At 39.8% G+C, this 14,245-nt stretch overlaps 1 protein-coding gene across 2 annotated transcripts in view; it reads left to right on the top strand.

The window, feature by feature from the left end:
* pvalb6 (parvalbumin 6) overlaps window positions 1-14,245 on the top strand; it is a 53,644-nt gene that overhangs the window by 31,492 nt on the left and 7,907 nt on the right. Inside the window, exon 1 of one of the 2 annotated variants that reach the window (XM_087839656.1) lies at window positions 10,267-10,432. The exons of the other annotated variant lie outside the window; for it this stretch is intronic. The gene's annotated coding sequence lies outside the window, so the exon portion shown is untranslated. Of the gene's footprint in view, window positions 1-10,266; window positions 10,433-14,245 lie in introns of those variants that run through there. 2 annotated transcript variants of the gene reach the window in all.

Here is a 14,245-nt window from a genome sequence, read left to right on the forward strand (position 1 = left end):
CTTAAGCAATGGAGAGCAAGCCCTTTATTCAGACCAAAAACAAACTCCATATTCAACATAGTCCAGTAATGTGAAACCAGCAAAATTCCCCGAACACAAGAGCTCGCATGGTGAAGCAACAACAGATCATTTGACAATGGACAAGAGAAAAATGGGACTGAGGAAGTAAAACTAACAGGACACAAGACTAACAGTAAAACAGAAATGACACTTATCAAACACAAAAGATCGAAGGGAGCACTGGAGAACAAATACAGACCTGTTGAGGCAACTAAACACTCATGAACAGGAACTGAAGCTTAAACAAACAAGGCAAGCAATCTAAAGCTTTGCCAAAACTCCCACCTTTATAGGCTATAGCAAACTATTTTAAACCACAGCATGAACCAGTGTGCATAATTGAACCCATACACTCATAGTGCACTCAAAGAAAAATTATAGTTATAGTATACAAAACAGGAGACACATTTTCTGAAGTGGATTAAAGAACTAATCACACTCTCGGATGAGTGAGGGTCACCGACTGTGAGCACGGAATAGACTGTAAACATTTTTTGTCATTTTCAAGCGAGATCATTCTTTAATGAGCTGATATGCGACATCTTTTTAGTTCTAAACACATATAAGAGAAAGGAGAAGTTCCACAACTTCCATAATCCCATGTGCTCAGAAAATCAGTGTCGACTAGGGCTGGGTATCGTCACTGATTTCTAGGATCGATTCAATTCCGATTCACAAGGTCCCGAATCGATTCGATCCACGATTCGATTTAATTCGATTTAATTCGATTCGATTCGATTCACTTCGATTTGAATCTGGGAAATTTTGACAGTCAGAAATATTATAATTCAGATCAGTACATTTACATATTTTTGTATCTATAAAAAGGAAGCTGACACACGCAAGACTTTATCAAAGGTATCACAGCAGATGCCTTTGTGTCAAAGTAGCTGAAGATAAAACACAGAAAAACATGAAGGTGATTTTCCTGGCCTGGGATTTTATAAAAATATTCTGCAGTACATCAAAAACAAAAGAAAACCAATAATCAACACATGAACATTACCTCTGAAGTTACAGCGGTTTTATTAGAGACACGGCTAAGCGTTTTGCATTTTGCATAATTTTAAAAAGTTTAAATTTGTTCAGTATTGAACGGCAGAAATTAGGTTTTCTTTTCAGAAGTATATAAAACGGAAAAAAAAAAATGTCGGCCGACAGCACTGTAAACAACGGTAGACTTGTGCGTAACAAGCAAGCGAATAATGCAGAAAACAGTACAGAGAGGGGGGGGGGAGAGGGAGAGAGAGCGCGAGCACGCGCGCGAGAGAGCTGTGCATCGTGGTCGAAGCAAAACAATAAAAGTAAGAGTGAATACATGACGATGCTTATGTGATGCGTAGTTTGGATCTTCTTTTGCTGCTGGTTCGGTCAATATTGTTTGGAGAGACATCAAACTAACAGCTTTAGAATCAGCGCATAAAGGGCGTGAACACAAAGCGCGGACCCGCCGACAGATCAGAATCAGCGAGCTGTCGGCTTTCAGCCCCGACCGTGAGAAAGGCGACATCTAACTGATTCTGATCCGCGGGTTGCGCTGTGTGTTTACTCTTTGTGCAGAATCCGTGTTCCTGATCTCATTTACTGTCTTAGCTGTTTGGTGGTTGTTGAAATTTTGTGAGATTTCACCAGAGATTCTGGCATTTCGGGCAAAATAAATTTATATTAAAAAATCGATTCAGGATTTTAATGAATCGATTTTACGTTATCCAAGCCAGAATCGATTTTAATCGATAAATCGATTATAAAAACCCACCCCTAGTGTCGATGATCAACCTATTTCTGCAGATGCACTAAGCTATGTCAGGTAAAGGCTGTTTGCAGGCAGGAGTGGTGGTATGGAGGACACAAAGTGCAGACATTCGGAGGCAAACGTGAACTCAAACTCAGCTTTATTGCTGGATGGCAAGGCAGAACAGAAAACTAAACAAACTGAGAATACAGATAACTAACTGGCAGGCAGCTGGACAGCCCACACAGCGATGAAAACACAGGGCTTAAATACACAGAGGGAGCAATCAGTGAATGAGAGACAGGAGGAAAACACAGCTTGGATAAATCAGGGCTAACAAGACAAGGGAAGCAAAACCAGATACATTAACATGAGACACGGACTTTCAAAATAAAACAGGAAACATAACACAGAGACGCGGGCTTGACAAGGGGAGACGGCAACTATAGAACACAGAGACATAAACCATAAGACAGAGAACTCTAACAAATAAACCAAAAGAGTAGAAATGATAAATGATATCAAAATCAAAGTTCAATAATAATGAAAACTCAAAACTCTGGATCAACGACCCAGGTCTCCTAACAAGCTACTGTGAAATGGATAATTAGCACGAGCTTGGTCTTTAGTGCATTAACTTATTGGTGAGCTGAATGCTTTCATTGCCAAATAGTATGACTTCATTTTACTTCAAGATGCAAAGGTATGCAAGTAAAATTTAGCTGAGGGGTCAATCTTACCCTTTGGGACAGACCAGAACCCACCAACACCTTGTAACAGACGATAATTAATGAATTCAGGATCATCAGACTAGTTCTTATTGGAAGTTCTGTTTTGTTTTGTTTTTTCAGAATATATCAGAACCACTTGTCCTGAAATTTTCAAACCTTGACCTCGGCAATGTTGGTCTGATCCACTGTGATACAGATCAGGATATATCAGCCAAAAAATTCAGTGTTATTTATATAGTGCCAAATTCCAACAACAGATGCCTCATGGTGCTTTTTATTGTCAGGTAAAGACCCAATAATACAGAGAATACCCTGGTGACCGTAGGGAGGAAAAACTCCCATTTAACAGGAAGAAACCTCCGGCAGAACCAGGCGCAGGGAGTGGCAGCCATCTGCTGTGACCGGTTGGGGGTGAGGGGAGGGAGACAGGACAGAAGACACACAGTGGAAGAGAAAAAGGATTGCCATAACATTCTTTGGACAATCTGTCATCTCCGCGCTTTCAACCAAATAAAACATCTGAATGATTTTAAGCGTTGTCATTTTGATCATGGATGCTGACATTAACAATTCAAAGTAATTTTCCACCATATCCACGAGACATATTCTTATTTGCATCTCAGTAACTTGTTAAGCTCATAACTCGATTTGTAGGTTTTTTTAAAATCTATGGGATGATAATCTTACTCCAGCTTGCTCTGATGGGCGTGCGCCAGCGTCACCAGATAAAATCACTTCCTTTAACAAGAAAGATGATGAATCTCTGAAAATCAGCTGAAGGGTTTTCATCCTCATCTTGTTAAGTCAGCATGACAACTGTTTCAACAAAATTACCATGTTCACTGTGGCCACATGAAAAATAAAAGGGATGAAGGCACAGCTGATGACAACACTGTCACCTCATGGATAGTTCAACAGTCGCTCGATGTGAGAAATTTTATTTTCTCAACTCTCCAGACCAAAAGTTAGATGCACAGATGGATATCTGACAGCCACACTCATACATCTTCCACCCTAAATCGCATCCAGCAAAATCCTCTTTTCTTCGATGTAGCTTTTTGTCTCGTCTTTTTCCACCTTCCATCAACCTTTCTTCTCTATCGGTACATCATCGTCCTTTGTGTGTAGAGACAGGTCAATCATTCGTTCACACTTCCAAGTCTCTCGGTATCTTTGTCCAATATCTTCAGACCCTGCAGCAAGGAGTGGTCCTTTACATCTATAAATTTGCAGAAACCTTCTAGGTCTACGGGATGCAGTTTTATAGTTCAAGGGGGGACGTCTGCTTGCTTTGATAATTAAGCTGAAAGATGATTATTACGGTGAATAACCAAGTGGATTATTCTGTCTGTCTATTACACATCTTTTCCCTTTTTCTCCTATTGTCAGATTCGCTGCCACTTTTCCCGTCAATCTATCAAATTTGTCTCACAACTCTGTGTACTTTACTTTTCTTTCTGCATTTCGATGTGAGAGCGAGATGGATGGAAGCACTGCTGAGGCACTGTAAAATAACAGTGCACATGGAGGACAAAGATGATGGCTGTTCTCTTCAGCTTTCTCTTTCGCAAACACTCTTAAAGCTTATGTGTGTGCGCGCGTGTCGGGGATGTTACATTTAAAAAAAATTGTGTGCCTCTGTCAAGGAATACAAGAGTACTTGTATTTGCATATTTATTTCTTAATTCTTTTAATAAAAATTATTATTTTTTTGGTTCCTTTCAGTCGTTGATGTCATTCATTGACATTCTAACCTAAAACATTTCATTTCCTCACATCAGATTTTTGCACAGTGAAGTATCCTCAAAAGAGGCCTGGATTTGATTTGGATACAAGTAGCACATAAAAATCTCAAAGGGGGCTTATTAGGTTCCCTTCCAGCCACTGTAGTAGCTTTGCATGATTCATAATTCAATGTAATCCTTATTTGTTTTGTGGTAGGCACTGATGTGACCCTCCAATCCATCCACTGCTTGAAACAAGCTGTTTTAGCTTCCCCATCTTTGGCCGCTTTTCCAAATGACGGCCACTTTCTTTGGATTGGCTGCCACTCTCAGCAAGATTTGTAGCAATAGCAGTATCTGCATATCTCCTCTCTTTGTCTCTCTGAAATTGAATTTTCAGTGCAATCTGAAGCCGGAGCTTTTGGATCACAGAGACTTGTATGAATGCTGAGCTCATTTTTGAAAACTTATGCTATATTAAATGTTACTGTGCGGTGACAACCCAACATATATATTTTCATTAGATGGAGATGGCACATTTTTCAAATTGGTTTTGTTAGTGGAGGAAGAAAGAGAATCAGAGGGGGTGGGGAGTTCCAAAAGAATCACAAGGTTATCTAGGACAGAAGGATATTTCAGACAGGCATACCAAGACCCATTCTTAGACCTCTGTGACATGAACTGGAAAAAGAAGTTGACACTGATATCATCTGCAGAGTGAGACAGTAGCATGTTATGAGACGATATTCATCAGATGACACCAAGATAGGATAACTTCTGGGATGTCAACGTATTTGGGTTTAGTGTGCATAAGGTCATGTGTCATGTTTAAGGGTGATTTTGCATCAATATATGAACAGTGGATTTAAAAGAAAAATCTAAATGTAATTCAAAGGCTTTTAATTCAAAAGACTTAACAAAAGTATTGTATTAACTGTTTAGGAAGCTAAACACCTATTTTCATACACAGTTCTTCTTTTTAGAGCTTGTGTTTGGACAAACTAACATAAATATCATAATCATAACATCACAAATATCCTTTGCAATCAGTGACAGCCTAGGCATCAAAATAGGAAACTCTTGGGTTGGTTTTGTCTTTGGGTCATTATCCTTTTGCACTGTGAAGCTCTGTCCCACCAGTTTTGCTTCTATTAGCAGTCAAATCATCACTAAACACTAGTGACCACTAGTTCCACTGGCAGCCATACACCACAATGGCATGACATTGCTCCAGATGTCTTCTCCAGATTTTTCTCTTCCCATCATTCTGGTAAAAGTGCATCTTGGTTTGATGTACCCAAAGAATTAAGATGTTTTCTAACCCTCTTGTTCTGGAGTGTAACCAGTTGTTTGTTGCAATCCCTCTATGTTTCCATTTACAAAGGCATCTCTTGAGTGCAGATTTTCACAAAGACGCTGAGATAATGACACCTACCTCCTCCAGAAGAATATGAAGACAAGAGAGAAAGAGGTCAGCCCTTTTTTTTTTTGCAGTACATCCATACATTTAAAATATGCAGGGAAGCAGATAGTTTGGAGCAAACTTCCTTTTTCCCTATCTCTTTGTACTTACCAGGTTCCCATTATGACTGCATTATGCTGGCTTACCTGGATTCCTGCTCAAAGGAATTTCACTCAACCCAACTTCTCTTATTAGCATTTCTCTTTCTTTTCCTCCTTGGAATTCTACCTTATACTTTATCATCTTAGTTGATCCCAAGAATAACCTCCTTTTCTTCTGATGTGATAAGTAATCATGTTTTGCTTAGAATCCTTTTAAAAAAGAGGCCACAGAAATAAACTGAGAGGAAATTAGTAGTCATAATCTTAAATCCCAACTCAATAATTAGCATTTTTTTTAACGCAAATAACTTATACAAATATTTGATGATGATTTGACTAACAAAGCCAGATAAACTCAGGAGAATCCAATAATGAGCCAAACGAGTTTGCATGATTGAGAGTAGATCCGGACTGCTGCCAATGAATCAGAGAGGTAGGTTGTAATTTTCCACCTTAATGTGCCATTCTGTGCACAACAACATATCCAAATCCATTTGGAGCAATCTCAAACAAGCATTGACAAATGGGAGTCCCATAAGTAAACACGAGCCAAAAATCTTTTTTAATGAAAACGGTGCAGCGGCAAACCAATCATTTGTAGCAGCAGGGCGACTGGAAACATTCAGATGCTGTTCAGGGGGGTGGAGTCTGTGCTGCCATGGTAATGGGACAAAAGAAAAAAGAAAAACTCCCAAAGATTTGTGTTTTGTCTCTAAATGTGAGCCAATGATGAACCTGGAGTCCTGCAGTCTTTGGGGTTTGAGATAAACCCAAACACATAAGGCAAACTCTGGGATTGATCCTTACTCACATTCGGTCCTTTTGCTTCCACAACATTCAACCCCTCTGTACACCGTCTTACATTGAAATTCCTTTGCATCATCTACTGTCAACCTTCTAGCCCTCTACTCCTTCACTAGAGAGAATGCTCTCTTTGCATTCCTCTTTAAATCTCTCCTTTGTCATTACTATTTTAATTTCTGCACTTTCATCACCCACCTTTATCTCCCTCCTGGCTTCAGTTGTCACAACTCCATCAGCTCTCTCTCTCTTCCTCTTCTCCCCTCCTTCGTCCTGTCACCTTGCTGACTCCTCTTGGCAGGCAACAGTGAGAAGCACCCAGGCAATGAGGGAATCAAGGTAACTCCCTCTGCGGCCCTTTGGCTGGACAAAGTGAGAACTTAAAAGGAGTGTACTAGCAAAAAAACGTAATGGATGGAAGGAGGGATAGAAATTCCTGTCACAACGTTGCAACAAAATTAGATAAAGATGGAGGTAAGAAAAAGGAGAATACACAGCAGCAAAGACAGGGGCAGAGGAAATAAAAGAGAAGGTTATTTTTAGTTTCGAGTTCTCACATAAGATCCAAAACCTGAAAATAATAAGGTATTTGTCAGTACCTTCAATTTCATATCATTGCTTTTTGCCACCCTACAAGTAACTGTGACTAGATTACTGATCTCATATGTCAGTTTCCCAGTTTCTGTCAACATGTTGTAACTAAAAATGTATGATCGGAAAAGAAAGAGGTCAGTATCATTTGGGGGCGGTTTAAATCCCACGTAAGAATGGCAGACACCACCAGTAACATTATATAGACTAGGAAGGTCATTGGATAACTCGATTTAATGCCATTAAAACCTTGTAAGGATTGCAAAGTCATGGTGATGACAGTCTCAGGCAAATATACAAAACATTTCATAATTAGATGGCAAAGATAATAAACACTTTTCTGTCTAAAATAAATACCCAGCATGAAATTGATAGCAGTCTCATAAATACAATATCTTTGCAGTAACTGGGATGATAGCACCTGGTGTCCATAGTCGCTCCACAGAGAATACACACCCCTGTTTTTAATGTCTCACTCACACTCCTGCACTCAGCATTCACAATGCATGCACGAGTCCCAAACACACATACGACTTGTTTACGGCTCTTACATGCAGACAGTAGTGCCTAAGCCTCAGACTGTCTTTCTAAAGGTCACTGTGAGCGATTCTTTAGTGGAAACAGCTGTTTCCACAGCTATAAGTACTTCACATCTATAAGTGAGCCTCAAGGACAATTCCTGCACTGGGTGTGCTCTGCTGGGCTGGAGATGTAATACCTGTCACTGCCTGAGTGATCAACGGCAGCGTGGTCCTCTTGCAGGTTCTTTCTCTGCACTGTTCACTGTGGAGGTGTACTTCTCTGCAAATTTTATTCAGAATACTGTTCAATTTTCTTTTGCTTAATTCATATCTTAACTTCAGAAAACTGATTTTAGAAAATCTAACAATTAACGATTCACAAAGCCCCTCCCTTAGAAAGGAAGTAACTAGGTATGAATCAGCAGCCTGAAACAGCAAGTCTTTCAAACTTTCAGTTTCTTCTAAAAGTGAGATTCATGCCTCTGCATTAAATCTACATTGTAGGTATATAGCATCCGCAAACCCTTCTGAAACCCTAGCTGTACTGTTTTGGCAGCAAAACTGCAAAGCAACACCCCAGCATTGGTATAAATGCTGGAAACATCGTAGGGGCTACATCGATTCAAAGCAGAAGTATAAATCACACATAAGCAAAAGGAATGTAGGCCACACAGAGTTAACAGTACCAAGGGTGGGGACTTTTTTTTGTGAAACATTTAACTTGGCTCTTTTTCATGTCTGAAATCTTCTCTCATGTATCCTCTTTTTTACATTGGATTTAGGAATGTTTGCTTTGGGACCAATATACCCTTCGTGGAAATATATTCTTCTTTTTTTCCCCACTATATAGTCAAGATAACCAAACTAGTATTGTCAGTGTTGGGGAGTAACGGAATACATGTACCGCCGTTACGTATTTAAAATACAAAATATGAGTAACTGTATTCCGTTACAGTTACCGTTTAAAAAGGTGGTATTTAGAATACAGTTACTTTGTTGAAATAAATGGATTACACGGCGGTACTTCCCTGTTTCATATTGTGGCGGGTCAGGCCTGTTTGGGTTTTGTTTGACAGCTACGTTCTGTTGTTCCAGGCGGCAGCGTTACGGTTGCCATGGTTACAGGGTGACGCTCTCTCTCTGCGTGTTTCCTGGGTGAGAGAGCGCCTGTTGTTGTTGTTGTGCTAAGCTAACAGGCAGAATGCTACAGGTATAGCTCTAAAGAATGTAGCATCATGGGCAGTGTAGTCCGTGCTGCAGGGAGAATGGACTGCCATACCCGTTATGTGTCTGTGAGCGAGGGAGGGAGAAAAAGGAAAAGTACGAGCTGTCATCGAGCAAAAACGGGAGCTGGAAGCATGTAAATATAACAATAACCACTGCAGCCAAGAAGAGAGCCTGACGAGCCCAGTTGTAAGTAAGCTATTAAGACTCGACTGTACACCGTGTTCGTGTTTTCCTCCGAAACAATAAGTTCTGTTGGAGCAGCCTTTCAACGCCTCTCTCTGTCTCTGCTAGCAAAGTTGACCCAGACAACAAAGTAAAGCTAGTTTTCGGCTACGAGCCGACACAGAACCCACCGTATTAGCCAGAGGTCCCTTTACTACGGTTCAGAGCCGCGGACCTTCAGTAACAGTAATAAATCACAGCAATAGTACATTCATGTAGTTGTAAACAGCATGATAATATATTAAGTAATCCAAAGTATTCAGAATACGTTACTCTCATTGAGTAACGTAACGGAATACGTTACAGAATACATTTTGGGGCATGTATTCTGTATTCTGTAATGGAATACATTTTAAAAGTAACCTTCCCAACACTGAGTATTGTTAAGTATCCTGTTTGCACCTACCTTATGTTAGCATAATTAGCTAACATTTACAGCCATTCAAGGGGCTAATGTTAGCTTAATTAGCTAGCTAGCCACATGACAAATTTCACCATCGGATATAAACAGAAATCAAAAATGTTTTGCCACCACAGGTGTAAACGACAAAGTATAACAATACAGGAAATCCTGAGCATCAATACTAACTAAAAAAAGATTATTAGACAAAGCATCATAAGAAAAATACCCTAAAGACGATTTTGTATGCCAACTTTATAACAGTTTAAATTATCAAGAGATAGAAAACAACAGTGATAGAGAGCAGGGCCTTGTAATTTGTCACTGATGATGTGGAATGCCTTAAAGGAGGAATTCGTAGAGGAGAATTAAAAGTGAAAATTAAAAGTTTAAGAGAATGGAGAGAGAGGAAGAGAGAGAGAGGCAAAGAGAAGTAGTGGAGTGAGTGATAGGATCAGAGACGGATTAGAGGACAGAGCAAAGTCCCTCGGGTGGGAGGTGTGAGAAAATTAGGTGGAGAAATCGAATGGCTGGAAGGAGGGAGAGCTAGAGTGAGGGAGGGGTGAGAAAGGGTGAGCATAAGAAAAGAAATCTGGCTGGAACGAGGGGTGGAGATTGATCCAAGATTATTAATAGTAATGTTTGATTAGCACGGGTCCAGTCAGGAAAGCGATACAGGCCAACCTAGCGGGATAACATCCCTGTCCCCACACTGAACCCGGAGCCCATTTTTCATCCTAAAATAGTTGGAGAGGACACGTATAAAACTGAAAGAGCAGAGCCTCTGATCTTTGACTGGACATCCCTCCTGAACCCATCTCGCCCCTCTTCCCGCCTTAAACCCGTCCACCAGGAACAAGGTAAGAGGAAGAACTAGGGAGAGACAAAATGTTTGCCTGAAAGAAAAAGACAGCGATAAATGAGAGATGAAACGACAAAGGCCAGTGCTTTAAGTGTAACCTGCAGCAGATCACACTTGACAATGATTTTCAGGTACCTTCCTCACAGGGCTGATGAACGCTTACAGCTGGCTTTGCTTTCTAATCAAATGCAGTGATGGATGCAACTAAACAGGAAAAGCAATTTCCCTACTTTCACTGTCTCCATAGAGTCTGATTAGATTTAGATAGAGCGACAGTATATCAACAAAGTAATCACTTTCTGATAGTAACGTTTTGCTGCCAGAATTAAAGGACACAGGTTTGCAACACCGCTTACGTGTGAAATCTGTCAAGGTCATATTTTAATTACCACTTAATGAGATTGAAAGCAGTGTCCTGTCCGTGCTCCATGGTAATGCATCTGTAGCAAAATGCTGATGAAGTACGGGACATTTCTCTTGAGAATAAATCCATGTGCTTATGATTAAAATGTTGTATATTACTCACATACTAAACTGTGCCATGAATATTAATGAGGAGAACAATACTTTAGTGATTACAGTCTTAATTAATGAGGAGACAGAGTTTTTTGGTGCAAACATGGCACAGGGACGTGCCCCTCGGGTAAAGCGGTACAACTTTGGCCATCTTTGCTCGTGGGCCGTCATTAATGGTGTATCTGCTTCACATCAGGATATTCTTATTACGTTGGCATAATTTAAAGTACAGTTTTACCTCAGGTGCCAAATGACATATCTCTTATATACTGGTCTCTAAAAACTTACTGTACAGGAAGAGCAAAAAGATGCATGTCTCCTGCTTGAAATACACAATAACACACCCCATGTATATAAAGCTTCATCAGATTCAGCCCATAGCACACTGAAATGTCTAAAAAATTATTTGTATGATCATTGTTATGATTAGATTAGAAGTTTTGTTTTCCTTTGACCAGCAACTGAATATTTTCTTGTAAAACAATGCACAGATCCCTCTGCACACACACACATACGCACATGCAAACCACAAATGCAGCGCTGTTGCTGATGGCAAGCTGTAGCTATGTGGTTAAGCTATCCTCTCCCGTACCTGCCAGCGGATTAGACAGTGGCCAGTGGTGATAACAGCCAGATGATCCCCATGCCTCTGCTGCTCTTATCAAATCCTCTTTTTTCTCGCTGCAGTCGCCCGTGGCTACATGCACGCACAAGTGTGTTTGTTTCAGTTATGGAACTGACACCACTGTACCATCTCTTCTCATAAGGAGCAGTATACAATCGATAAGCAGTCTTATGCACTCTAACAGATAGCTCTGGTTGAGGTAATTTTGCAGATCAGTGGCGATTCAGATTAAAAGCTTTCAGGGAGAAAGAAAATCATTGAGGGCTCCCTTTGTTTCAAGAAAGAATAGCCCATCAGAGTGCTTCATTGTCTTCACATTAATGGTGTAGCTAAAGCTGCTGGTACCCTTTAAGGGAACTGAATAACAAATGTTAAATATTGAAATCTTTTATAGGGATATGAAATGCACTGTATGGTTATAGGCCGAATGAAAAATTGTGGAGTTTTTAATTACAAAGTAAACCTCGCTGTTGGCGATCGTAATGAAACCTTAAATCAGCATAAAGCTTAAGGGGTGTTTAAGTCACATAATAACAATAATTCCACTATAATGTGTTTATTGTTTAATGTTAGATTGCTGTAAAATGCCAGAGAGGCGGAAAGAGAAAAAATGAAGAAGGTTCATTTTCAGTTCACACTGCAGTAATACTGAAGGGGCACCTTGCCTTGGTTTATCTATGTAAGTCTAACACACACTGGCACACACATATTACCTCAGCTTTTAACAGAGTTCCTCTCAAACACACACACACAAACACACACTCAGATTGACGTTCTCAAATGAGCACAAACGGCTCAGGTTTCTTGAAATGCAAGTATATTCTTCTTCCTGCATTCCACCTCTTCACTCGAGTCTGCCTGGCACCTCAGTAACACATTTAAAAACTTTCACACGCGCACGCACACACACGCAAATATATTCACACATCCATGCAGCTGTTACTGTAAACTGGAGAGTTGGCACTCCTGCACTATAGTTGGGTTTCCCACACCTAGCAAGACCATCAGAGTCATGTGACTTTCCAAGTCTTTCCCCACTTTAAAAGGTTCACAGGCAAGCCTTGTGTAAACCAGAACTGCCTTTGAGATGTTACCTTATCCTCAAGAAATACGAAGCGTTTTCTAAAGTTCGTTCTTTGTAGAATAACTTTCAATTTTTTATTTATCCAGACAAAAGATGTCATCTAATAATAAGCAAACATTTCACCAATTATGAGCAAAATGTGTTACTGTATACACTGTGTACAAATAAATTACTCTGTTAATAAATAGGCAAAATTACAAATGGTTCATTATCTGACATTTTAATAAACTACTAGAAAAGTGATAACAATAAGAAGTAAATAATATACAAAGAGGGATTTGCAAAACATTAAGCAGTCATTGAGTCCACACTTTGAAATACATGAATAAATTCATAAATGCATAATGGACTTTGCTTGTTGTGGACATGGATCATGTTGACTTCTTAATAATTGTGCTACTATGGCTGGCATAGCTGTTCGTTTTAGATTCTTTTTGTGGTATTGAATGAAATCCCCCGACATTAAAGTTTAGAGTTAAAGCAATCTGTCAACTTTTTAAAAAAGCTGCTAATTACCTTTCTCACTCATTAGTACATTTGATAAAACAAATATATAATATGCCCATGAATAAGCTTTAGAGTTGTTGGTATGTGGATTTCCCTTATGCTAAGAACAAGTTTCATCCACTTCCTTCCAATCTATTCTGGCTCCAGTATCGTATACTTCAGGCACGCCTGATATTTCAAATGTTCTCATTTGACTTTGCAAGAAAGTCGAGTAAACTGATTTTTTTTTTTAAAAGAAGCTTTTTTTCTAGTCTTGCATTATTCAGTTTTGGCACATCTGTGTGAATTGTAGCCTCAGTATCCCTTTCTTAGCAGGCAGGGCTGGCACGCAGTGTGGTCTTCTGCTTCTGTATTTAGAGATGCTCTTCTATAAACAGAATAGTTGATCGACTGTTGCCTTCCTATAAGCTTGGCCATTTTCTCTGACCTCTTTCATTGGCAAGACCTTTTCATTGGATATTTTCTCTTTCCCAGACGGCTCTCTATGAACCCTAGAGATGGTAAGTCTCAAGAGATCAGCAGTTTCTGAAATACTCGGACTACTCCATCTGGCACCAACAACTATGCCACTCTCCTGGCAGACTTTCTGACTAATAGGTCACAATGCATGAGGGTGAATCATGTATTTTCTGATGTGCTCTCCTCTTGTACTGGATCCCCCCAGGGTTGCTGCCTCTCTCTCCTCTTCTGTTCATTCTTTACACGAATGAGTGTTGCAGCAATTTCACGAACAGACACATCCTGAAGTTTGCTGATGACACAGTGATCGTCAGTCTTCTGGTGGGGGACGAGTCAGGCCATGGACAGGTTGTAGATGATTTTGTGGATTGGTGTGATGAGTCCTTCCTTTCACTCAATGTGTCAAAAACTAAAGACATGATTATTGATTTTAGGAAGTCCTCTTATAGCTCATCACCTACTATCATTAAAACTGCTGATATTGGGATCGTTGCGAGTTATAAATATCTGTGGTACTTGACCATAAAATGTGTTTTGAATCTCATGCTGATGCCACTACTAAAAATGTTCAACAAAGACTGTTCTTTTTAAGGAGAATGAGATATTTTAATGTCTCATCT

The sequence above is a fragment of the Neolamprologus brichardi genome, chromosome 4 (assembly GCF_056152115.1).
Source record: "Neolamprologus brichardi isolate AB-2024 chromosome 4, ASM5615211v1, whole genome shotgun sequence".
Classification (NCBI taxonomy): Eukaryota; Metazoa; Chordata; class Actinopteri; order Cichliformes; family Cichlidae; genus Neolamprologus; species Neolamprologus brichardi.